Source organism: Protopterus annectens, chromosome 13.part0 (genome assembly GCF_019279795.1).
Source record: "Protopterus annectens isolate FY-2018-M chromosome 13.part0, PAN1.0, whole genome shotgun sequence".
Classification (NCBI taxonomy): Eukaryota; Metazoa; Chordata; order Ceratodontiformes; family Protopteridae; genus Protopterus; species Protopterus annectens.
In genome coordinates this window covers 368,987,392-369,012,948 of record NC_056747.1, presented here as the reverse complement: position 1 = coordinate 369,012,948, position 25,557 = coordinate 368,987,392, and the positions used below count along the sequence as shown (strand labels likewise).

The following is a 25,557-nucleotide window of genomic DNA, read 5'->3' as shown; positions in this document are numbered from 1 at the left end:
ATGTTGTACAGTGACCTACATATGAGGGGGGTGCAGTCAGTAAAACACCTCAGCAGGTATGTATGAGCTGCAACTACCACACCCTGCACTACAATATGCATACGCATATGCACACATGATATTCACAACCTGTCACAAACCAGTATGTGCGCCATTGTTTCGGGGGGGGGCTGAAGCACGATTCAGTACTACCACAGTATGTTACCTTTGTTTTCAGACATTCCACTAGTAAAGAATCCAGCATGAGAGAACAGCTGATGGCAGCAGGACACCCATGGTGGATCATGATGGCAATGTGCATAAGACACCTCCAAATGACAAAGGGGTACCGTCAACAAAACTAACACTGGTGGGTTCACATAAATCCCCAGCAATAGAAGGGACAGTGGAGGAGCAGGCCCAACTACTAGCCTCATCGGTGTTTAATGCTAAGCATCCTGTAACTGTTACCCCCACACCCAGGCTATACGGGGAGTTACCACCCTAGATGGTATATATTAGCCATACTGCTTCTGATGAGCATGCACATACTGCAGGGATGTGAAGTCTGGATGGTTACTGTCACTATGACACTAGGTCTCTCCCTGACCCAGGTACAACCTCTGGCATCAATAATCAGATGTCAAAGTCAGTTAACCATGCAGAAACATCTGCTACACACACCATGGTATTGTTGGCGAATGAGCTGTGCTGCCATCATAATGATGTGCAACACCTTCATGGCCAATGGGATGATGTACAGTGCCTGAACAGTGATGGGCGTATGGGTGGGATGAACAGAACTGCTCATATCTTTGGTGGTGCATCTATCAGTGGGACAGACAACCGTCATTCGTTGTACCTCTGGTGGTTATACTGGCTGTGTAAAGGATCAGACATAAGTGGGACAGTCACAGACCACCCACACACAGATAATGCAAAGTGTTTTGGAGACCGCATCACTACTGCCTCAGGCACCAGTGGCCAATGCATCTAGGCAAACCCAGGTCTCATGGCTGTGGTCAAAGATGCATCTCAGGCTCCACCAGCCCACTCATTTCCAATCATGCAATTCTATACCATCACTATTCCCACCAGACTGACAGTACCACATCTACCCGTGACTGTTGTCTGGATCTTAGACATCTTACATCTACTGCTTCCCAACATGGAACACTGCATTAAGGTTACTGTGAAAGCCCCCAAACTATTACTCTTTTGTCACAAAGTACTCCATTAAGCCCCTAAAAATCAGGCCAACACATTACATGTAGCCAGCTTTTGTAACACCACAGCTCTTCTCCACCTCTGCAAGTAGTGATCCCGGACCTCCCAAACTGTAACATCTGAGCGAGCATTACATCCACTTTCCATGACCCTTGGCCTACAGAGTTATCACCTGCCACTGTGGCCCACCACTGTGCAAATGATTATGACTGTATCATATCCATCAAGTCTGATGCAAAGTGTGGCCAGTCAAATGCATTGTACTGCCTATGTCATCACACCCAGGTTATACATCAGTTTTACTATGTGTTGTATGCATGCATCATGACCCAAGATGAAGGCATTTAAGCCATCTAATAACTGACCTAAAGTCCTTCATCATTTTTGGAACTAAAAAGAATCTAGAATAACATTCAGAATCCCTTCTGGTCTTCTGGGATCTCTTGGATGGCCTTTGTTACTTTTTTTCTTTAGCAGACTTGGTACTTATTTCTTGACATTTCTTTTGCTCAGATGGAATGTCTAGTGCAGAGGGGAAGACAAAAAGTGCGAGTCATGAGAAAGGGAATTTTGTTACACATCGATACAACTACCACAACTCATACAGCTTAGGCAACGACTCATACATCTTAGGCTATCAACTTCCATGTCAACAGATTGAGAATAACTGCCTCCAGAGGGGACCAGTTGGGCAAGGCCACAGAGCTGTTACTTACCACAAACACACATTTTAATAAAAATATATTCATACAAACTGCATATACTTCTGTTTTTCTCCCACAATCCAAACATATGCAGTAGATGGACTGGACACTATATTGGCCATTAGTGTGAGTATGCATACGTGTGTGTGTGTGTGGCTGTTCGTGCAAGTGTGATGTTGAAGAATAACCACAGCATGGCTAGGGGACCAGATGGGCAAGGCCACAGAGCTGTTGCTAACCACAAACACACATTTAATATAAATATATTCATACAAACTGCATATACTTGTTTTTCTCCCACAATCTAAACATATGCAGTAGGTGGACTGGACACTACAGTGGCCATTAGTGAGAGTATCCATGTGTGTGTATATGTCTGTCTGTTCGAGCGAGTGTGAAGTGGAAGAATAACCACAGCATGGCTAGGCATCCACCAGCGTGATGGTCACTACTGATGGTCTAAAAAAGCAATTTCATAAGCTGATCCAATGACAATCTCCAGTACATTTTGCCAGTTACGATACTGGTAAGGAAAGTTTGATTTTTTTGTTCACTGGTGGTAGTTTTCTTATAGACTTATAAAAATATTGCAGTTTGCTTTATCATACTGCATTGTATTGTCAGTTGTTGTGAGAACTTGTTAGTTCTCACCCACTAACAAGACTCTTTCCCCCCACCTTCTCTATTACATCCTCCAATGGAATCACTATATCACCAGAAGCTCACACAAAGCTATTAGGTGTTACCATTGATAGCTCCGTTAAATTTGACACCCCTTAAATTTGACACCCATTTCAATCTAACCATCAAAACCGTCAATAAAAAGCTTGGCTCTCTCTACAAAGTAACACTTTCTCACTCCTCACGCTAAAATTACAATTGCCAGCACACACCTACTATCTACTCTTTTCTATGCCTCCCCCCTTTTTACAAACCTAAACAAGACAACCCTTAACAAACTTGCTTCTTGTTACAATCACATAGCTAGATTTGCCACAAATTCCACCTTTAGAACGCACCACTGCACTAACTTGAAGCAACTAGGGTGGTTAGAGTTTTCCAGCCAACTCCATTTCAACAAACTCAAAACGGCTCACCAGATACTGCATCACCCAGAGAAAACACCAGCTCTGAAAAACATCATTCACCCCTATATTAACCTGCAATCTTTACACTCCTCCAATAAGATCTTAGCTCAAACTACCAAAGCCAATAATTCTGCTGGGGATTCTCTATTCTCAAACTTTGTAGGTAAAATGTGGAACTCCCTACCGACCATGCTCACCTCAGAACCTTCACTCCTACAATTCAAAAAAAGCTTAAACCCCATCTCAACACACTCTGGCAATGTCCCTGTTCCAAACCTGATTAACCACTATCATTTACCCTTCTCTTACCTCACTATCCTTAACCGCTTTTTAACAAGGCGCCTCACCTTTGTAACTGACCTATGGTTTTTTTTTTATATGTTGCTGTTATTTTTTTCCCCAAGATGTAATGTATCTTTATATTGTATTTAGAACTCAACTATCTTCCTTTTTTTGCATTAACAATGTTCATATGTCTGTTATGTACCTGGAACTTTTCTCCCCGGGCCTCCGCTGAAAACGGACATGTATCCAGTCGGACTCTCCCGGTTAACAAATGTAAAATAAAATAAATAAATAAATAAATAAATTGTGCCAGTGGACATCCCTCCTTTCTTCCACTACAGTGTAATCGTGGAGTTGTAAGTTAGGAAGGTATGCGAGGTGAAGCCCCTCACAAAAAAGTGTTTTTTTTTTTTTTTTTTTAGTTATGCTGGGTTAGATAAAGCATGTTTAGATATTATTTTAGATCAAAATGACAGTTTGTGTGTGTGTATATATATTACACACATACTTACCTAAGCAGCTTACTGCTGTGACCATCTTATTTTGTGGCTGAAGCACTGTGCCCAAAGGTGTGGGAACCCTCCCGACACCAGCTGCTGAAACCAAAGGGCCCAGTTTAGGATTCTCTGACCGAGTCCCTGGAAGGGACTAGGGCATGCTTTGTTTTCTTGGAGACAGGAGCTTCTATCAGATTTGCCCATACAATATCAATGATTACGCTCAAAATATTTGCCAAAGGAGACACTACCCAGTTTGTAAGGTGGACTTCAAAGCAAACAGCAGCATCCTATGTGGAGGAAATAATGGGAGATGATGTAGCAGAATCTGTACACTCCTTATAAAATCAGCTGTGGGTGATTTGATGGACAAATCCACATGCTTACTGTAGCACATGACCATCCTAAAAATCTTCACATCAAGTCCAAAGATAAGGAACATAATGCTTCTCTTGGTTGAAAATGGCCTGGAGAGCTGCAGAAAGTTGTGGGCCTCTTTTGCATGACAGCATGCAAAAGCTTTATACTCTGTAAAGCCTGTACTTATAATGTAATGGGCAATGTTATGTCATGGGGACTGGGAGGGGGCAGAGCAATAATGGTCGCCAATAACTCCCATTACCCAACAGTTGCCGATTCAGTATCAACTAGTCAGTATCAAGACAGAAGTAGTAGTCAGTATCAAGACAGAAGTAGCAGTCAGCATCTGCTTCAAGAAGACCTTAGTCAAAAACATCTGCAGAAAGCCCAATGGCCTCAACACTGGCATGAAAAGCAGAGACTGACAAAGATGCAGTGCATTCAAGCCCAAAGCCAGCACCAGGACCTGCAGCCTTAGGGTCAGGTACAGAAACTTGACTGCAGAACTGAAGTCAGAAACAGCTGGAGCAAAGAATGACATGAAGGCTTGACCACTGATGTGGGTGCAGCAATGACATTCAACAGGTCAAAGGCATCCTCAGGTCCAGGTCCATAGGCTGTGGCAGCAGTGAGGAAATTTTTGATATTCTGTGCTTTGGGGGAAATTACAGTGTTTGACTCGCTGTCTCCTGCAACAAAGGAAGGCAAGGAGCACTGAAAAGACTTGCATAAGCCTTGAGGGAAAAAAAGCCATGACAAACTTCTTGTAGTTAAAGATGGCAGGGTTACAGTCTTGCCTCTACACAAAGTTTTTGGCAGGCCTTGAATCCAGTAAAATGGACACTTCTTGTCTGGTATTGTAACAGGTAAGCAAATAACATTCAAGGCTTAAAAATATTAGGCAACAGCACAAAAAAACTTCCAAATTTTAGAGACACTTTTGAAAGTATCCTCATGTGCTTGAGGTTTTAAGCCATTTACAAGAACTATTAGATTTCTTTCTGAAAAACACAACAGAAGGCTTCTCAGAAGGCTGAGGCAGATGTAAAAAGGAAGGGCCCAGTTAAGCAGAATCCATTTTACTAACTTAGCTCTTCTGGCATCCAGGCAACTACAAGCCGGGTGACCCAGAATCTATTAATGGCTCTGGCACCTGTAGGAACCGACAGGAGGAAAAGAGAAATGAAAAAGTTTTGCCTGCTTGTCTCCCTTTAGCGAGGGTAAATGCTATGGCATGGGTGAGCTGTTCTCATAGTACCAGAGGAAACCAGCGCTATGAATAGTAGCTAGGCTAGTCAAGAGCCACTGTTCATAACTCTGGTCTCCTCTAGCACTAAGACAACAGGTCACCCATGCCATACCATTCACCCTCACTAAAGGGAGGCAAGCAGGCAAAGCTTTTTCATTCCTCAGTTCCTACAGGTGCCAGAGCCATTAATTGATCCTGGTCACCTGGTTTGTATGGGGTGGGACCATGTCCAACAGAATACAGTGGATTGTCAAAAGGATGCCTGTGCACAGAAGTAGGTCCACCCTGTAACTTATTAAGTTATCCTCTGGTAGCAGAAGTGGTGGCACCTACATCCACTATCCTCATCAAAACTGACAGCCAGTAGGTTCACCTGGTGATCCTAGTCTTGAGGGCTTAAACACCTCTGTTATCCTACAAAAAACTATGCACTGGTGAGATCAGGGCTTACAGGGGCCAAGCTACCACAGAAGTCAACCCAAATCATACAATATTTAACCCTGCAAAAATAGAAAAAAAAAAAGTTTTGCACAAATGTAGATGTAAATAAGCTAATGTATTTTACTTAAGCAGATAATGCACTCCTCAAACTTGCCCAGGGGAGGAATTTTCTTCTTGCAGAAACCGCTGTAAATCCCATGATCCTTATCAAAATGTGTATACATGTGTGTGTGTGTGTGTGGGGGGGTAGATGCTGAAACAGAATGCTAAAACAAGAAATACTGGACCAGTGACAGTAGCATATAGCAATAAAGCCCAGACTACAGCCTAGGTGATCCAAGTTGAAGTAGTGATTTTGAGACTTAATGGCACAGGCAAGGAGAATGGGTGGGCACACCCTGGGAGGAGGGCTAGCCAGCCATAAATATTGCCAGTGACCACTGGAGAAGGGGTTATGATGGAGAGGGGCAGCCATGACTTTGGGCTCATCAACCATCAATGAGTGGTCACAAAAGCAAGAGTACATTAGCACACACTTGCAAAGGGGAAGCACTATAGGTCACCACAGTGATGCAGTTTATTTTTTCCCAGTGCGGTACTGTGTGTCACCTTGGTGAGGTGGGTTCACTTCTGCCCCACAGATAAGGTTAAGTCATTCAAGAAACAAAAGATGTTCCTGCCAGATATCAGCAAGAGCACAAAGCATCCTCATGGCTGCAAGAATGATGCCCCCCCCCAGGACAGCTCTAGCCTTGGATGTAGGTGGAATCACCAGAGCAGAACAAATGAGGACTGCCCAACTTAAAGACTTGATGACTGACAATGAGAAACACCACAGAAGACAAAAACAGAAATATTCTTTTAAAAAATGATAGAAAAAGCAGCTAACTTGGACAAAACGGCAATGATGGCAACTTCTGACTAGAAAGCTAAACTATCTAAAAAGTTTTATGAATAATGGAATACAATTAAAGGGAATAAAGGAGAAAGAGGTAGTCAGAATTACATGAAAGAAAAATACACCAAAAGGCAGCTCAAGCCACTTTAGAGTTTGTCCATGACTTAGTCTGGCAGCAAAGAACTGGAAAGTGGGAACACTGTGGCGCATTGTGGAATGAGGTGTTTCTGGCAAACTCAAAGCTTTGTTTGGTGAAAGAACAAAAGCCTAAGGCATTAGGACCAATCATTTAACAATTGTGTGTAACCTTTTCTCATAAGTAAAATGTTCCATGTCAAACAAAGATGTTTGTGGAGCAAAAGAGGCCTTTACTTTACACATTTATACACAATATATAACTACCATTATTCATTTAGTTACTGGGTAGGTGGGCTGGTACAGTGACCCTTTTCAATCACAACCTGGGCCTAAGTGCAACAGCAGCTGCATAACACCATTCTAATACGGAATGTATAAAAAAAATAGTACATGAGAGGCAGGACCCTGCATTAGCTAAAAAAAGCCAACTCAACTTCTGAGACAGTGCTAAAGCTCCTATATGAGCATGAAAACAAGCAATAGTGACGGTGCACACCATTCATAAACTGCACAGGGAAATGAAAGGATATTACTTCTACTAACTACTATTCATGGCACCACTGTAGCAACAACAGTAAAGGATGCACAGAACGATTCACAGTAATGCACCCATGGCTGTGCCCCCCCCCCATACGAAGTAAAATTAGGTGTAGCACCCATGGCTGTGCCCCCCCCCCCATACGAAGTAAAATTAGGTGTAAAACCCACAAATAAACAAAGCTAGGTTCTGCAATCTCTCCCCCCCCAAAAAAAAAAACTTTATTCCATTTTAAACTCACAAAGTAGAAAAAGAAAATACAATATTTAAAATTCCAAATTCAACCAATAAAAACAAAGCTATTTACAAAATCCACAACAAATATTGATCTCAAACAATATTTTTCTAACAAGTCTTTAAGCTTTTGCCAGTACAACTTCTTATAAGTGACATTCACAGTTCTATTACATATAGTTTGTAGTTCTTTGTTGCAAACACTTTTTGCTAGACAAACAAAATGTGAAAAAAGGATGAGATTTTTATTTTTCCAGTTCATTGTAATTACCTTTCTGGCAAAAGCCAGAATAGACCATAAGAGAGGCATTGGAGTTTGAGACAGGATTCGGAATTGGTACATTAAAAAGAATTAAAAAATTTGTTATATTACAACTGTCTGACTATAAGGCTTTAGTAAAATTTTTAAATTCTTCCCAAAATGGGACAACCATTTGACATTCTAAAATAAAGAAGTTATGTCTTACCATAACGTTCCATCTGTGTTGTAGATCTTTGTTCATTCATTACCATTAGGACCTCGGTTCCGTCCTCGGAACCGATATGGCAGTTTCCAAGCTTGCGCCAGCCAAAAACTCTCAGCCAAGACCTACCCATAATGCCCCTCTCCTAGTTACTTCATATCGTGTTTGCCCACTCTAAGATAATAGGTATAGTAATAGAAAAAATAGGAAGAGGCTCTGTTTGAACAAATACCCTAACCAGGAGTTTCTGAAGTCCACCAGGATTCCAGGCAGGGGGAAGGAGGGCAGGAAGTAATGAATGAACAAAGATCTACAACACAGATGGAACTTTATGGTAAGACATAACTTCTTTATCTGATGATGTAAATCTTAGTTCATAGTTCATAGTTTAGTACTAAGCTAACTGCCCTTGCGAGCCATTTTAAGCCTAGCCAATTATCCCTTGTGAGACTCAAACCCTGCACCTTGTGTTTGTAAGGCAAACACCTTAGCCATTAAACCACCCTCCCAGTTTATTCATTACCATTAGAACAAAGTCCCCAGCTACTGGAGTCCTGGGTGGCCCTAAGGAAGGATATTCCTGAGCACCATAGAACCAAAAGATGCTCGTCCTCTGGAGGCCAAATCCAATTTGTAATGAGATATAAAGGTATGAGGTCTTGCCCAAGTGGCTGCTGTACAGACATCACCCAAACAGGCTCTGGAATGAAATGCTATAGAAGTCGCCATAGATCTGGTAGAATGAGCCTTTATTCTGGAAGGCAAGGATAGCTTATTCTGTTGGTAGATAAAGGTAGGTTTCTAAGCCAGGAGGATAAAGTCACTTTGGGAACAGGTTTACACAATCTGGGTCCTGCAAAGGCCACAAACAATTGATCTGTTTTCCTGAAAGATTTAGTCCTGTCCAAATAACGAAGCTGTCGATGCTCATAAAGGGTGTGCAAAAGGTACTCCCCTCAGTGTGCTGAGGGAAGAAAACCGGCAGATCAATAGATTGGTTAATGGAAAAGCCAGAAATGACCTTGGGCAAGAAAGAAGGGACAGTACGAAGAGACACCCTGTCCATTTGGAAGATCAAGTAAGGACTCTTGACACTCAAAGCCTGCAGCTCAGATACTCTTCCCGCTGAGGCAAGTGCTACTAGAAGTAAGGTTTTCCATGACAAAAATTGCAAATCACATGAATCAAAAGGCTCGTAAGGAGAACCTGTGAGAGACTTAACTACCAAAGTCAAGTCCCAAGGTTCTAAGGGAGGCTTGACCGGAGGTTTAACATGTAATACTCCTTTCAAAAAGGTCTTGCATAGGCAGTGTGACATAACTGAAGAATTATCAAGATCATTATGAAAACTGGCGATAGCTGCTAAATGTACAGTGATCGAAGCTGAGGCTCCTGCATGCAAAACAGTAGTCCGGTATTGTAGGATCTTTTGAATATGCATAGAGAAAGGGTCCAAGTTCTAATCTTTGGCCCAAATAGAGAACCTATTCCATTTACTAGAATAAACTTTCCTAGTGGAAGGTTTGTGTGAAGCCAGAAGAATTTCACGAACAGGAGATGGGATGTCAGGCAGCCTGGCAATCATTGGAAGTGAAGGAACCAAACTGTGAGCTTGAGACTGTGCAGGCTCGGATGAATCAGTCCTTAAGGATGGGAAAACAGGTCTTGTGAATGATCCAGGATCCACGGACTGTGAATCAGATGAGGACATAGGGAAGACCAGGTGGCCAATCGTGCATTAAGAGCATCCCTCGGTGGTTCCCCCTGAGGGGGGGAGGGGTCAGGGCAAAGTAGCTTCTGCATTTGTAAGTTTGGGGTCGGAGCAAGGCTTGCCCCAGCATTGGAAGATCCGATCTGCTGTTACAGGGTTGAGGGACCACTCGTGAGGCATCAGGATGTTCTTGCTCAGACTGTCTGCAAGAAGGTTGGAACTCCTGGGAATGTATGCTGCTATAAGGAAGTGGTTGGAAGCTATCGCCCAGTGCCAAATCCTCATGACATCCCAACACAGGGGGTAAGACCTGGTTCCCCCTTGCTTGTTGATATACCAGACAACAGACATGTTGTCTGAATTGCAATGGTCCCAGAGGGTAGGGATGCATGGAACGCTTGCAATGCTAGGAGAACTGCCGAGTTCCAAGACATTTATGTGCAAATTGGCCTCCATGGGGGACCAGGTGCCTTGGACAGTCATTCCCTGGAAATGCCCCCCCACCCTAACAGGGAAGCATCTGTGGTCACCGTGGTCGTGGGCTGTGGAAGACAGAACGGTCGACAAAGATTCATTTGTGGGTTCATCCACCATAATATTTCTTCCTTGCAACGGTTTTGAAAGACTTAACATGTGGTTGAGTGGGTAAATTAGCAACGACCATTGTGCGGAAAGGAGCCACTGTGGGATTCTCATGTGCAGTCTCACTAGTGGTAACATAATGGCAGCTGCCATGGAGCCTAAGAGTTGCAGTACAAGACGTGTTGGTCATAGGTCTGAGGAAGAAGTCTTGGATTTGGTGCGTTATGCTCGAAAACCTGTGAGGGGGGAAGAGAAACTTGACAGGATGTTGCGTCGAAGACTGCTCCAATGAATTCCAGTGTCTTCGTTGGAGACATTGAAATTTGTCCTTGTTGGTTGTAATCCCCAAGCGGAGAGCGAGACCATGAGTGCAAGAGGATTAGTCATCGGAGCGATAAGGAGCCAATCGTCTAGATAGGGAAACACCTGAAATCCTTGTAGTCAAAAATGAGCTACCACAACTGCCATACATTTGGTGAACACTCGTGGGGCTCTCGAGAGATCGAATGGCAGTGCCCTGAACTGGTAGTGATTGGCTCCCAGCCAGGAGCGGAGAAACCTCCCGGAGCGGTGATCCATCTTTATGTGGTAGTACACGTCCTGGAGGTCTACAGAGCACATCCAGTTATCCTTCCCTAGGAAGGGAAGAATGGACTGTATCGTGACCATCCGGAAATTTTGAAGTTTGATAAATTTGTTCAACAGACTGAGATCCAGGATTGGTCTCCAATCCCCTGTCTTTTTTGGCACTAAAAAGAACCTAGAGTAAAACCTGGATCCTGTCTGGTCTGGTGGTACTGGTTGGATGACTTTTCCTTAGCAGCTTTTCTACTTCTAAGGCTGCTAATTTCCTCTGATTGGGTGGTACATCGGAGATGGGAGTTAAATCGAATGGTATTTGGTAGCCTCTGGATATTATTCTCTGCACCCAAACATAGGTAGTAATAAGATGCCAGGCTGGTAGATGCAGAGAAAAAGGACCCCCAACTGGTTCCAGAGGAAAGCAATCAGGCCGCTGCTCAGGAGGGCTGGTAGGGTCTGCTGGAGAAAGAATCTCTAGCACCCTGGTTAAGCGGACCCCCTCTACCCCGAAAGGAACGTTTCCCATATGAGCTGTCCCCTCTGCCCAGGGGGGAAATGTTCACCACGAGTGTCACAAAATGATCCTTGGGATTTCTTGAACCACATATTTCCTCCCTTCTGATAACTGGAGTAGGACCTCTGGGGGTTGGAAAGGCGTATGCCCACAGCAGACAAGGTCTTTCAGTCTCACTATGAGTAAGTGTGTCTTGTACCTTGGGTCCAAAAAGTGCAGCTTCGTCGACAGGTGCATTGATGAAGGAAGATTTAAAGGGGGTCTGTGAAGTCACACAACCACATCCAAGCATTACGTCTCATGAAAACGCCTGATGCGGCAACTCAAGTTGCCCCCTCGGTGGAGTGAGACATCAAACGCTTCGAGGAGTTCGAGATGGATTCAAGGATAGCTAGCTGCGAGGCAACAGTATCACGCACCTCATCAGGCAGTACCCAATCAAGGAGGGAGGCATTTCGGAAATTAGGTCTCTTTGGAGGAGAGTAAAAAAAGTGTGCCAGATAGTACAGTGACCGAATGGCGACCGTCTCTGAAGCATAGGTCCGTTTCCCTAGTCTGTCCATGGTCCTGGACTCTGTTTGGAGGATGGACGGTGGAACTATCTTCTGCCAGTTCCCTCTTGGTGGCTGTCGCCATGACCACAGAATTAACTGTCAACTGCTAGGACCAGTAGGGCTGGTCTTCAGGTGTAGATAAAATTTTATGTCAGGCCTCTAGAGGGACAAGTTCTTCGTTGTCTGGGGCCTTCCAGACATGCTGCACAATGACTTTAACAAGGTCATCTGCTGGTAGAGTCACCCAGGAAGTAGATGGCCAGACACGGAAGGCCTGCAGGAACACAGATTCCTCAAAGAAGGGTTATAGGACTTCCAGTCTCCCCCACTGCTTGAGGATTTTGAGCGTCTCCAAATGAGATGTCTGGGGAAGACTGTGGGGACCCTTCCCCTCATCACAATCAGTGTCTCCGGTGATAGATTCCTCTGGTGAATCAAGGTGCTTCCTCTTGTACTGTTTCTTCCGGGGTGCCTCCCCAATGGGATCTTCTGAGGAGGACTCCGGAGAAGGGGTTCCCTTCAAAGAGGGTTCTTGTGACTCCCATGCCCAGGATCCCGAAATACAGGGCTGGGAGAGGTGCATACTAGGGGAGGGTTCTAACACTGATGACATTGGTGCTGACTGAGTCCACTACTGGTACAGCAGGACCAACTGAGGAGGGATGGGAGTCCAGAACTGGGGTCACACCTCGCTGTTAGGAGCCAACCACTCTCCAGGTGAGGGGTTCAGAGAACTGGAAGCAGGAGCCATGGACACAGACGGCACCAGCGAGAAAATAGGTGCCGGTCTAGGTACCAAGGTACGGATGGTCCAAGCACTGCTTCGGGAGAGCATCGGTTCCACTGGAGCTGATGCAGCAAGAGTGGACGGTGCAGACAGGGAAAACACTGCTGTCAGAACCAAGACAGTATGCACTGGAGTGGAAGGATCTTGTCATTGGCAGGTATTCAAGTTTTGTAGCCGATGAAACTGTTGGAACCATGGCTGGAGATGGTGCAGAAGCAGGTACAGTCATCTGAGCCGATGTCAGATCCAAGGACGGCACCGAAGTCGGAACCGAAACAGGGGCGAATATCATGGACGGCACCGAGGGAGAAGAGACAGAGCCTCGTGCCGAAGAGGTCTGCGCTGAGGGCGCCGGCGAAACATGGAGCCAACTCGGTTCCGTAACTAATGGAGATGCAGGAACAGTGAGACTCAGTTTGTCCTTGTGTTTTTTGTTTTTTTTTCGAGGGAGTGAGACCTCAGACCCAGACAGAGCCTCCGAAAAAGGTGTCGAGTAATCCTTTTAGGATAGATTTATTTTTATATTCTGCTACTGTACAATTACTAAAATTAGCACAAATTCTGCTACTGTACAATTACTAAAATTAGCACAAATGTCACAGTCAGCTCTAATATGATCCACGCCCAAACAGTAGACACAACGAGCATGTGTATCAGAGTTAGGCATCTTCCGTCCACACTTGTCACACTGTTTAAACCCGAAGTTAGCTTTGTCTGACATAAGGCAAGGCAGCTATCCTACAGAAAAAAAATAAAATAAGGGAAAGAATACCAGAGATTTAAAAAATACCACAAATGGTAAGGAAGGGCCTGTCAAAGGCAGAAGAGGGACAGTGCCACTGTACCAAAAATGGTAAAATTTAAAATTACCAAGGAAAAGGGTAGGGAATAGAACTAGGTTATAGGCGATAGTGAGAAAAGGCTAACTTGACTACAAAGTAAAAAAAATTTAAGAAAAGCTGTCTTAAAAATAGCAATTTTCTACTTAGCTTTGAGAGAGATGGCTAGCACGTCTGACTAGGAATGCAGCAAACGAGATCTGAAGGAACTAAGAGAGGGGCATTATGGGTAGGTCTTAGCTGACAGTCTTTGGCTGGCGCGAGCTTAGAAACGGCCTTATCGGTTCAGAGGACGGAACCAAGGTCCAAATGGTAATGAATAAACAAAGATTTACAACATCAGATCATGTGTTTCCAGTCCGCCACTAACTGTCCATTACATCTCCAGCATCTTACATTTTAATTTTTACTAAAACGTGCTACTTTATGTGACGCTAAAAAGCTTCCATGTAAAAAAAATCTCCAGTTATTGATTCTGCAATAATTAGATGATGGGGAATTACTTGTACACCTTAAATATAATTTTTATTAACGTCTGAAAATGCTTCTTTATTTCAGTATAATAATTCCAATGAGACGTCAAAAGCCATATACTCAGATCCTAATATCTTGATAAGTACGATTTTCATAAACATCACTATTGATCTGAAAGAAAAATTCTAATATTTTAGAAATGGGTTTAGTATTTATGAATAATGGCATTTGTAATTAATTTGCTACAAATTCTCTAGAAGCCTGTATATCTAACCAACTCTCTTATATTATATCCATCTAGGAGCCTTTCTAAAGTACTTGTTTTATCTCCATCCAGAAACTGAAACCAGAATTTCAAATTATTTTCTTCAAGACTGTTTACTATAAAGTTTATTAAATGACTCTGAAGAACCATGCACCTTACAAATCTTCATATCCCAATCTCTCTCAAATAAGCAGTCAGCTGAAATGCTAGTCTTGGATTCCTCTTCATGATCTTTAAACATAACTTCTTTTTCTTGACATAGTAGACTCTCATATTAAAAATGCATATCTGAGGTCTATATTATATTATGTTATTGAATACTAGCGTATTCAAAAATGTAATAGTCGACCCGTAAATGTCGAAGTCGTACAATGAACATTTCAATGGAGATCTCCGTACAGTGCGGAAATGGAAGTTTTCCATTGTCTGCACTGTATGGCGATCTCAGAGTTGGTATATTTAAGTAGCGAGGGGTGTAGGGGGTGCAGGGGGCTTGCCCCCCTGCTTACAGTGTTGAAAAGGTTTGCTTGGGTGTGGGTTTGTATTTTTTGTAAATGTTCGAAGTTTTACGACCGACATTTATGGGTAGACTATTACGTTTTCGAATACATTAGTATTTGATAACGTAATATAGACCAGTTTATCTGCCCTTCTTGCAGATTTTGCCATCCTACTCAAATTGATTCAAGTGCTATACATTTTATTTTGTCAGCAACCCTCAAATCATACCTCTCAACTGTACAGATTTTCCCAGAATGTCCAGATTTGCCTGAGAAACAGACCTAAAATATAAGGCAAAAATCATTGGCAATTCATCGAGTAATAAATGAAGTCAGAAAATAATGACAGACATTTGAGTTTCAGACTTCATACCCTTCAGAAAAATTTGTTATTCTATCAACTTCCTAATTTTCTATGAGCAGTATTTAAAAACTGTCCCTACTTTTGGGCCTTTGCCCCTCCTCCCCATATTATTTATGGCTTTGTCCAGATTTTTTGCTCCAAGACGTTAAAAGGTAAGCCCCAAATCAATACTATTCTGTTCTAATGCATCATTAGTACAAATACTGTTCCACTATTTTAAATATCCTTGCTAATAATATACCACCATAAGTCAGATTCCTTTTTCAGTCATCCTAAAAGACTCACCTAAAAGACTAGAATCACTGCCTAGGAGGGACGAGAAGGTCTAGGTGGAATGGGCAATCCCCTAGCTCTCAGAAGCTGGTCCACAACCCGCACTAGGTCTAGTTCAGAAAAACTCCTAGTGGATCTAAAGGAGGCTGCTGAAGGGGAATCAGGTCTTTCTAGAAAGTGACTAAACCTCTGCCCCAGAAAAGGGTCATAAGTTGGAGAATATCTTGTCCTTGGCAGGTATTCCAATTTTGGAGCTAAAGAAACTGTCGGCACCATGGCCAGGGATGTTGCCAAGGCATGTAGAGTCATTGGAGCTAATGTGGGAACCAAGGATGACACCGAAGTCAGTGGTACCATGGTTGGAACCGAAACAGGAGTGAATACCATGGTCGGCACCGAGGGAGAGGGCACAGATCCTGGTGCCAAGGAGGTCTGCACAGAGGGTGCTGGCGAAACATGGAGCTGACTTGGTTCCGTAACTGACGGAGATGCAAGATCCGAGTGACTCCATTTTTCCTAATATTTTTTGGTCTTAGGAGGGGGGTGAGACTTCCGACCCAGATAGAGCCTCCAAGAAAGTTGTCTTGAGAAAACCTTTTAAAAAACATTTATTTTTACGTTCTGCTAGTGTCCGATTACTAAAACTAGCACAAATGTCACAGTCAGCTTTAATATGATCCACGCCCAAACAGTAGGACAGAACTGACGTGCATCTGAGTTAGGCATCTTATGTCCACACTTGTCACACTGTTCAAAACACAACTTAGCTTTGTCTGATATGGTAAGGAAACAATGCTATCCTACAGAAAAAATAATGAAGAAAAATACCAGTAATGTTATGTTAAGAAATACCACTAGTAAAAAGGGAAGGCCTGTCAAAGACAGGCGAGAAGGACAGTAACAAAAAGGGTATAGGCGACAGTGAGAAAAAGCTAACTTGACTAAAGATGTAGTAATTTAGAAAAACAACTTACTACTTCGAGCTTTGAAAGAGACGGCTAACACGTCTGACTAGGAACGTGGCAAACGAGATCTGGAGTATCTAGGAGAGGGACATTGTGGGTAGGTTCTTAGCTGAGAGTTTTTGGCCTGCGCAAGCTGGAAAATGGCAGTATCGGTTCAGAGGACAGAACCGAGGTCCTATCTGTAACGTATGAACAAAGATTTACAACATCAGATATAACACTTACTACAGTGAACATTTTACCTCGGCCTTTGGTAAAAAGTTTCAATAAAATGACGTCTGCTACCAGAATAAATCTTCCTGTAAACATATGCAATGACAGGGACTTTGCTTCTCCGAGAACTAAATTAATTACTCTTATTAAAAACACTTATGTCTGCTACTGTCTGATAGTTGAGATGCAACTATTTAAAATGGAAACCTACACCCTAATGAATCTAAAAAGTACCACTTTCAAAACTGTTACTCATTTTTTTATTTTACTTGACACTGATTACCGATTTCATAATCACCGATTTTACTGCTTAATCTGAGTGTTCTCTCCTCTGCTTATTTCTAAATCTGACTGCCTTTTATCTGTCTGCATATTAAAAAAAAAGTTTTGCAACATATATACTTTTATAACAGTACTGTGTCAACACTTTCCATTAAAATTATACTTTTGCATTATGTTCTCTTTGTTAGTAATGCCTTAGGTTTTGGCTGTGGTTATAAAATGGTTACGACTAGCCCACCTACCCAGTTTACAAAAGGTTGGGCCCTCATCTGTAAAAGTTGCCACATTAGTGTAAGCTGCGTTGAAGCTGTGGAAACAGGAGTATCAATCTACCCATCGCAGTCATGTCATGTACGTACTATGCCAAACAGTATGACATTAGTCATGAAGACATTTAGCTGTAGTGATTTACTACAGAACCAGTTATCAGTTGCAATATCATCACCACAAAGCAGCTTGCTGAGAGTCCATACAAAATTGGAATAAGTATATAAAAGGAGAAATGGGCCATCTTGAGTTGTAAGAGTCACTGTTTGCTCCAGCTATGATTATATTTCTGCAGAATGTCAGTTGCACCACAGGAAGGTCTCTTTAAAAGAATTACATGAAGAGTCAAGAAGATGAAGTCATAAAAAAACTGACAAATATCCACTACTGTGTAAGAAAGACAGCATTACTGTAATATGGACTCTGCTGTACCAGAACCAGTTACTGACATTAATTTTACATTAGATAAGAAGCATCCCCTTTAATACCAAAGAATGGAAACCAGTTTATTAGTAAGAGCTCAGATGTACCAACAGAACTGTGTTACCAATGTCAGGGTTATAACATAGACATGGCAATCCAGGATTACTTGTGCATTGTTTACCAGGTTGTCCCTACTCAGACCATGTCCATCTTCATAAGGGATCCAGCAGGTAGCCCGCACTATAACAGTGCAAATGAGCGACAATTTTTTTAACACTTGCACACATATATCTTAAAACACAAACTTGAGATGGAAAATGTGGCACTACTGTACACATACAGAATAAGATACTTACAAAAAAATAAACACTGCTGTATAATGCAGTCATACATACATTTTATGATGCTATATCTTTATACAGCACAGAATTAACACATTAGAACAGGGGAAAAAAACAAGGAGGAGAAATTTTAAAGAACCGTTTTGTTTTAGTGCAAGAAAAGGTGGTGATAAGGAAGAGTGGAATGAGATGGGAGGGGCAAACAGTAGCTTGCAACAAACTTCATTACTTTATGAAAATGGTGGTAGGACCTAAAACCTTGGTACAATACAACTCAAGAGAGGAGCTAAAAGCGGCTTTGGGCATGGCATGGAAAGGAAAAGGCAAGGGTACATACAAGTCAACTCAGCTTTTATATGCATGGTACTTCTATCACTGAATTTACTATTAAATAATGACCCTGCATTTTAAATATGCTTAAATTAGTCCAGGGCCAGGAAGATGTACCTCAAACAATGTATTAACAGATGCTACTACATAAGTCAATAAATACATAAGACTTCAGTAAACAAGACTTGCATCCTATGCAGCACGCTGTTAACTAGATACTGTACACCTTAAAGTATGTTAACCAGCAGCATGAACAGAAAAATATTTTAATTATTACCAAGACTTATGCTATGTAAGTAACAGAGGCCAAGGTCTTTCTAATGTAGGAAGGAAAGAATGTGTGAATGTATTTATACACAACCCTTCATTTTTAAGAAACATTTTAAAATAAATTTTCTCTAACAATTTTTCCAGTCTGGCCTATTTGCTGTCCAGTTCCATTAAGTAACCTTTTTGTATGGTGCCAGTAAGTCAGCCCAGCAGATCAGGCCACCTATTGAAGTAAATTGTAATAAAATGCATTTTGTGCTTACAGGACAATGATGATAGCTTACATTACAGCCAAACATTCTATAAGAGAAAGAATATGTTGCATTCTAATGATTTTTCAAAAAGTTTAATGCAAGACCATGTAACTCTATAAAGCTTGTATAATAAAACAAGCTAATTAATCGCACAAGCAGCTTTGGTGAGACTTGTAAATAAAACTTTACTCCAAATTGCATTCTTCCAAATAATGTACTAAACAAGACGGGACTTACACAGCGACACAAACAGCAATAGCTTTACCAGCCCAGCCCTAAAGAACAATAACAAGCCAAAGATCAAGACAGGTCTAGTTATCCTAGACGTACATAGTTACCAGCAGCAATACAACCTATGTGCAAGTGCAGACTTAGTGGTCATACTCGTCATTGAGCTGGTGCACTCACAATATGCTTTAAAAACAAATAACGATTGTATCACAGGTGGTCTTGACCATCAGGGACACAAGAAATTGACAAACACCCAGTGCACTATATAAAAATCACGGAAAACAAATGTGTATTGTGCGCAGTGTAGGTAAAGGAAAACACTGAACACTACCCAGAAACAGACGCAAATACCGCAAATGATATTAAAAGTTACCACCCTTAAGTCTGCACATACGTACAAATATACACCTATGCAAATCCAGAGTTTAGTGGCTCTGCTGTCAAATCAGTATGTAAATAAAGAACGATAGCTCGTCTCCAATAGAATTTCAAAACTGAATTAAAGTACAACCTCCACAAAAATACACACAACCACTGAGTGATTCATCATCGATACTTTTTTAAAACAAAAGTAATGTATTTCAAGAACACAGGCCTTCCCTTTACCTTATTTAGAAACCCACTTCTCTTACTTTGTATATGTTTGTATGTTTGTAAGCAGCAACAGGGCACCTCCTTAATCCCTGGTGCTCTCAGTAACAGCAACCAGAGGTTTTCCGCAACAGTTATTCACTCACCTAAGACCATAACCGCCTCACACCTACATATCACGGACAAACCCAGTTCCAAGCTCGTACTCCAGCATTATTACTCACAACGTTTCTTGTTCAATCTCTTTAAGCCTGCAAGCCCCGGCCACAGGCAACGCCGCTCGCGTAAGCACTAACCCACCACATCGACTGCAGCGCCACGTCATAAGCGTAACATCTTTCCTGAATAATAACAAAACCAGGATAAGCGAGACTGACAGTAGAAAAGAAAGAAAGGAAATGAGGGAAAACGTTGGGCACGCCGAATTATTTGCGCAAGCGCTACGATAACTGATAAATGAGAAGCAGTCGTTCTGTTCACACATGCGTAATATTATTTAGAGGTGGGACTTCGCGGTTGTTATGTAGGAAAGGTTGTATTTCTGGGTTAAGTTTAATAATACAGGATGTTGGTTATTCATACCTCTCAGCTGTCCCCGATTTGGTCTGAAATTTTAGCGGTGTCCTTCTTAACCCCTTCTAAAATTGGTGATGTTTGGTTTGGAGAATGTGGTGAATTATGCTTACCAAATAATGATAATAATTAGAGTTATAGACTTATTTTACTTCATACACTGTATATAGGGTTGCCACCTTTTCAAATGGCCAAAGTGGGACATTTTTGGTACAAACATCAGATTTTACAGGCCGACACATACCCACGGTCAGTACAAAGGATAGAACTTAACTTTTTTGCCTAAATAAAAGCTTATTCTTGTAGCATTTTAGTTGCTTATTCTGTTTCTTATAACATTTAGGTATTTTAGATACAGAATAACTGTTTTATGCAACTATTACATAAAATATAGGAAATAATTTTGTCCTAAAATCTCAGGACATTTGCCATTTTTACAATTTTTTGTCAGGACACAACTGCCCAAAGAGGGACTGTCCCTCGCAAAGTGGGGCAGGTGGTAACCCTAACTGTATATTAATTCATATTATACCATGAGCCCCCCAAAACGTGCACGCTGATTGGCCAGCGTGCCCGTTGTAAATCGAGTTATACTAATGGAAAAAGGTCCGGTCGCCCGGACTTTTTTCCATTAGTATAACTCATTTTTTTAAAACACTGTCTCGCTATGTTAAATGGGTTTAACATAGCGAGACAGCTTTAAAATAAGCAACGGAGATCTCCGTTGCTTATTTTAAAGCTGTCTCGTTATGTTAAACCCATTTAACATAGCGAGACAGTGTTTTAAAAAAAAGCAACGGAGAAAGCAAGATCTCCGTTGCTTTTTTTTAGTGTCTCGCTATGTTAAATATGTTTAACATAGCGAGACAGTTTTAAAATAAGCAACGGAGATGTCCGTTGCTTATTTTAAAACTCTCGCTATGTTAAACTCATTTAACATAGCGAGACACTAAAAAGCAACGGAGATCTTGCTTTCTCCGTTTTTGCTCAACTCTGATGTACTGCGCAGGCGCGCAGTACATCAGAACTGCCGCGGATGCCAGACATCTGCGGAAGGGCAGTAAACAGGCATTATACTATGCCATTATTTAAGAAAAGTAATAGTTTCTTTTCTTAAATAATGTCATGGTATAATAGCAATAACCCACTTCTGGGTGTGGGTAATGCTAAATTTACCCACGGTTGGTTTTGTGGGTAAATTTAGCATTACCCACACCCAGGCGTGGGTTATTGCTATATTCTGTTCTGTCAATGTTTCAAGTTAATAGAACGAATATTTTAAAACTGTCCCTAATTATTATTGTATTTGTCCCGGATTCTGTTGAGGTTTGTCCCTAATTGGTCTCCAAAATGTGGAATTCTACATCTAATAAGGTCATACCTCTCAACCTATTAATGCAAGAAATCTGGACAAAGCCTAAAATAGTGGGGGACAGAATTTAAATATTGCTCTTATAAACTTAGAAAGTTACTACAATAACAGAATTGGTATTAGTATGCATTATCTGAAGGATATAAAGTTGTTGTCTTTCGGCTTTTCCCAGTTAGGGGTCGCCACAGCGGAACTCTGGTCCGCTAATGATTGGCAGTAGATTTTGACGAACGCCGAGGTGCCAGCTCGACGTTCAACCTTCAATGAAGGCATCTGAAGGATATAAAGTCTGAAACTAAAATTATTGTCATTATTTAGTGACTGCAAACCTCAGTCATTTGCCAGAAAACTACAAATTTTATGAGAAACAGGGCAAAAATATGGACAGTTTAGAAGTATGAATAAGGTGGAACAGGTGGACACAATGTGGAACACATACTAATGGCCACACCAGGAACACTTACTAACAAGGCTGACTAGGAAATCCACAATATGGTTAGAATGTGTTGTTTTATAGCCGTAAAAAGTTCTTTTGTATTCAAGATTATCTAACTCGGGTATTAGTTAAAAACGTGAACACTAAATGTGACAGACCTTTTTAATATGGAACTGTGAGGAACATGGACATTTATAGGCTCAAAATGAGGAACATTCTCTGCAATGAGGTAAACTTGGGGTGTGTGGTAATATCCATACTTCTCAACAGTCCAGAATTTTGTAGAAAGTGCTGATTTTTGTCTCATGTTTTTTCCCTGTCCCTTATAAAATTTTTGATTTTCTAATGTTTAGAAGATGCAGAACAATATGAAACTTGTTAAGCTAGTAACAGTTTTGAATTAATTGGAGTAATACTTAAAGTTTGTCCCAGATTTGGGGGGTTTGTCCACCCATTATTTTTGGCTTTGTCCAGAATTCTTGAGCAAAGAAGTTAAGAGACGTGGTAAGGTCTAAGACCAAAGAACCCCCAAAATGGTATCAGTGACTAAATTAAAATAAATACTGTTCTTCTGAGTTAAATGAGTAATCCATTCTGAACATAACTCTCAAACTCTTACCTCCAGAATCATAGATAAATCCAGAAATATTCAGGAATACTGTTTGAAATATTAATACTGCTAACTTGAAAAGTTGACAGAATAAGAAGAGTATGTGAATCAACTTTCATTTTCGGAAATAAAAGTCTGCAACTTTAATTAAATGTTATCCACCACCTTTTCTTCCCAAATTGATAGTTTTCAGAAGGATTAGGAGGGAAGGAGCAAAGGTTTGAGCAAAATCAAGGACAGCTGAGAGCTAGGACTGCATACCTTCACTTCAGAATGAATGTGCATGTTTTTATGTGTATGCATGAGTAAGTTGTTGGAATAATTGAAGACTGTAATTATGGAGTTTGCCAACTTATTCAGCTGTTATAGTTGTTCAACTCTTTCCTGTAACGTTATCAGCAAAATAGGTTAGTAGAAGGATCCATCTGGTAAACATTACATTTAATTTGTTAATCTGGTACAAGGTTCATAGGCGTCTCGGCAAGGGCGCCCGCAGGCAGGTGCAAGGGGGTGCACTTGCACCCCCCTGGAATCGGCTGACTAGTCAATCTTCTTTTAGTTTAAAATTAAAAAAAAAAAAATTTTATTTTCAGGGCGTTCTTCTTTAAGAACGCCCTTCAAGTCCAGGCACAGATGCGTGCTGACATCATCGCGCAGGGCACACATTTTCAGTTTTACGAGCGGGAACTGAAACAGACAGTTTCAGGTTTGTGAGCAGGAACTGAAACAGACAGTTTCAGTTTTGCGATGGATTTACATTAGCTGCGAGGAGGAGGACTGAAGATGGAATCGGATCAGCGAGCAGTAAAACAGAGCTATGATGGGTTTACTTTAGTTGAGGACTTCACGGGAGATAACAGGGACGCTTGTCAGAGTGAGTAAGGTGTGTGTGTGTGTGTGTGTGTGTGTGTGTGTGTGTGTGTGTGTGTGTGTGTGTGTGTGTGTGTGTGTGCGTGTATTTGTGCCTCTTCTTCTCTATTTTATTGCCACTACTCAGAATATGAACTATTCCCATAACAAAGAATACAGCTATTAATATTTCTGATAACATTAGACTGATAATGTAAATGTAACCTATTAAGGTTTAATCATTTTCTTAGGCTTAAGATCTTAAGAACGTGTGTGTTTGTGTTTGTGTGTGTGTGTTTGTGTTTGTGTGTGTGTTTGTGTGTTTGTGTGTATGTGTGTATGTGTGTTTGTGTGTATGTGTGTATGTGTGTATTATGTGTATTATGTGTATTATGTGTATATGTGCATACGTGCCTCTGCTTCTCTATTTTATTGCCATTACTCAGAATTTGAACTACTCCCATCCTTCTTTTCCTTCATTCCCTCAGACTGCATACTTCTGGAATATTCATATCTTACTTTCCTGTGCTCTTCCTGTCTTTCTCAGCACAGCAGAATGTAAATGTACATTATCTATCCATTTTCTGCTTTGTTGCTTCTTCTACTTGTATTTCATTTGTTTCTCAGAAAGCTTTGGTCTCATTTCCTATCTGACTGTGTAAACAACTTTCCTTTCACTTTTCTCTTTTGTCAATATATCTTTTAGGTTTGTATACTTTTCTGTTTCTCTTACTCCTTTGCAGAACTGGATCACTGTGAATTGGGGTCCCAGAAAGGGTAATATATAAGGCACACACTGTTGATCTTAGGTTCATAGGCGTTAACAAGGCTAATGACCACAAGGCGTTTTTAAGCCTAGCCATGCATCCCAAATCTCTGAGAAGTTCTGATACCCTTGATAATTGTAAACAGGGGCTTGAGAGATGAAACATTTACAAGTAGGGGCTTTGGAGACGAACCATTTACAGGTTGCCTGTGTCCATTAGAGACATAGGTGCCAAACCAGGGATGAATTTCCTGTTCCCCATCAAATCGCCCAAGTTGCACTTGAATTGGGTTAGAGAAGAACTCTGCTTCACATCGATGTGGAGCCTGTCCCAGACATGGAGTAGTGTCTGGGATACTTACCTGTCTCTCCAGCAGGTCATATTTATATCACTGGCAAGATCTAAGTCTTTAGAACAGGTAATTCTGGTGCTGTTTGTTCTGTGAATGCTAAGGAGGTCCATCAGGGTGGGGTATGACAATGCCCTGTATGCCAGGCATATATCCCCCCTCAAAAGCCTGTAGGAGATAGAATACAGGAATAGGGCCTTGAGGCGGTCTGCATAGGACATTTTACTTATGCCTTGTATTCTTTTAGTGAGTAATCTGTATGGATGTTCCAGTTGTTGGATATGCCTGCTTTGGTACTTACCAAAAGGGACGTTGTACTCAATGATAGGTCTGATGAATGTCGAATACAGTGAAACAATGGCTTCCTTGGACTTAGATGCCAAACCTTTGTTTATAAGCTCCGCAACATAGAATGATTTCCTCACTGCTGTAGATACATGACAATTAAAAGCTAGATTACTGACAATGTGTGTCCCTAAGTCCCTGCCTACTCAGTCAACTCTAAGGGGAGTGTTGTCAATATGATAGTTACCATGGGTGGATGACTTCCTGAAGGATACTATTCTGCATTTCTTGGCATTTAATTTTAGTCCATGGCTCTAACACCAATTGTTTGTCTGTGTCAGCTCTTGCTAGAGAACATTTGTGTCAGTGTGGTATTCAATGACAGCTCCTAATTTGCAATCATCTGCAAATTTAGTCAGCCAGAGACCAGTGACATTGGCCTTGACCTCAGAGAAGTAAAAGCCAAAAAGGAGCTGTCCAAAGATCAATCCCTGAGGGACTCTGCTTGTGAATGGCCTTTTTGTAGAGGTGGACTCCCCGATTCTAACTTCCTGGGTCCGGTCTGTGAGCCAGTTGGCTGTCTACCAGGTGACATATGGATT

General features: G+C 41.5%; 1 protein-coding gene across 3 annotated transcripts in view; it reads right to left on the bottom strand.

Annotated features, from left to right (window-relative positions):
- The window catches only part of CSNK1G2 (casein kinase 1 gamma 2), a 936,064-nt gene extending 915,930 nt beyond the window's left edge, over nucleotides 1-20,134 (bottom strand). The window contains exon 1 of one of the 3 annotated variants that reach the window (XM_044053978.1): nucleotides 19,861-20,134. The gene's annotated coding sequence lies outside the window, so the exon portion shown is untranslated. The remainder of the gene's footprint in view (nucleotides 1-19,860) is intronic. The other 2 variants (XM_044053977.1, XM_044053976.1) reach the window with 2 other exon arrangements.
- Between the last annotated feature and the right edge of the window lie 5,423 nt (nucleotides 20,135-25,557).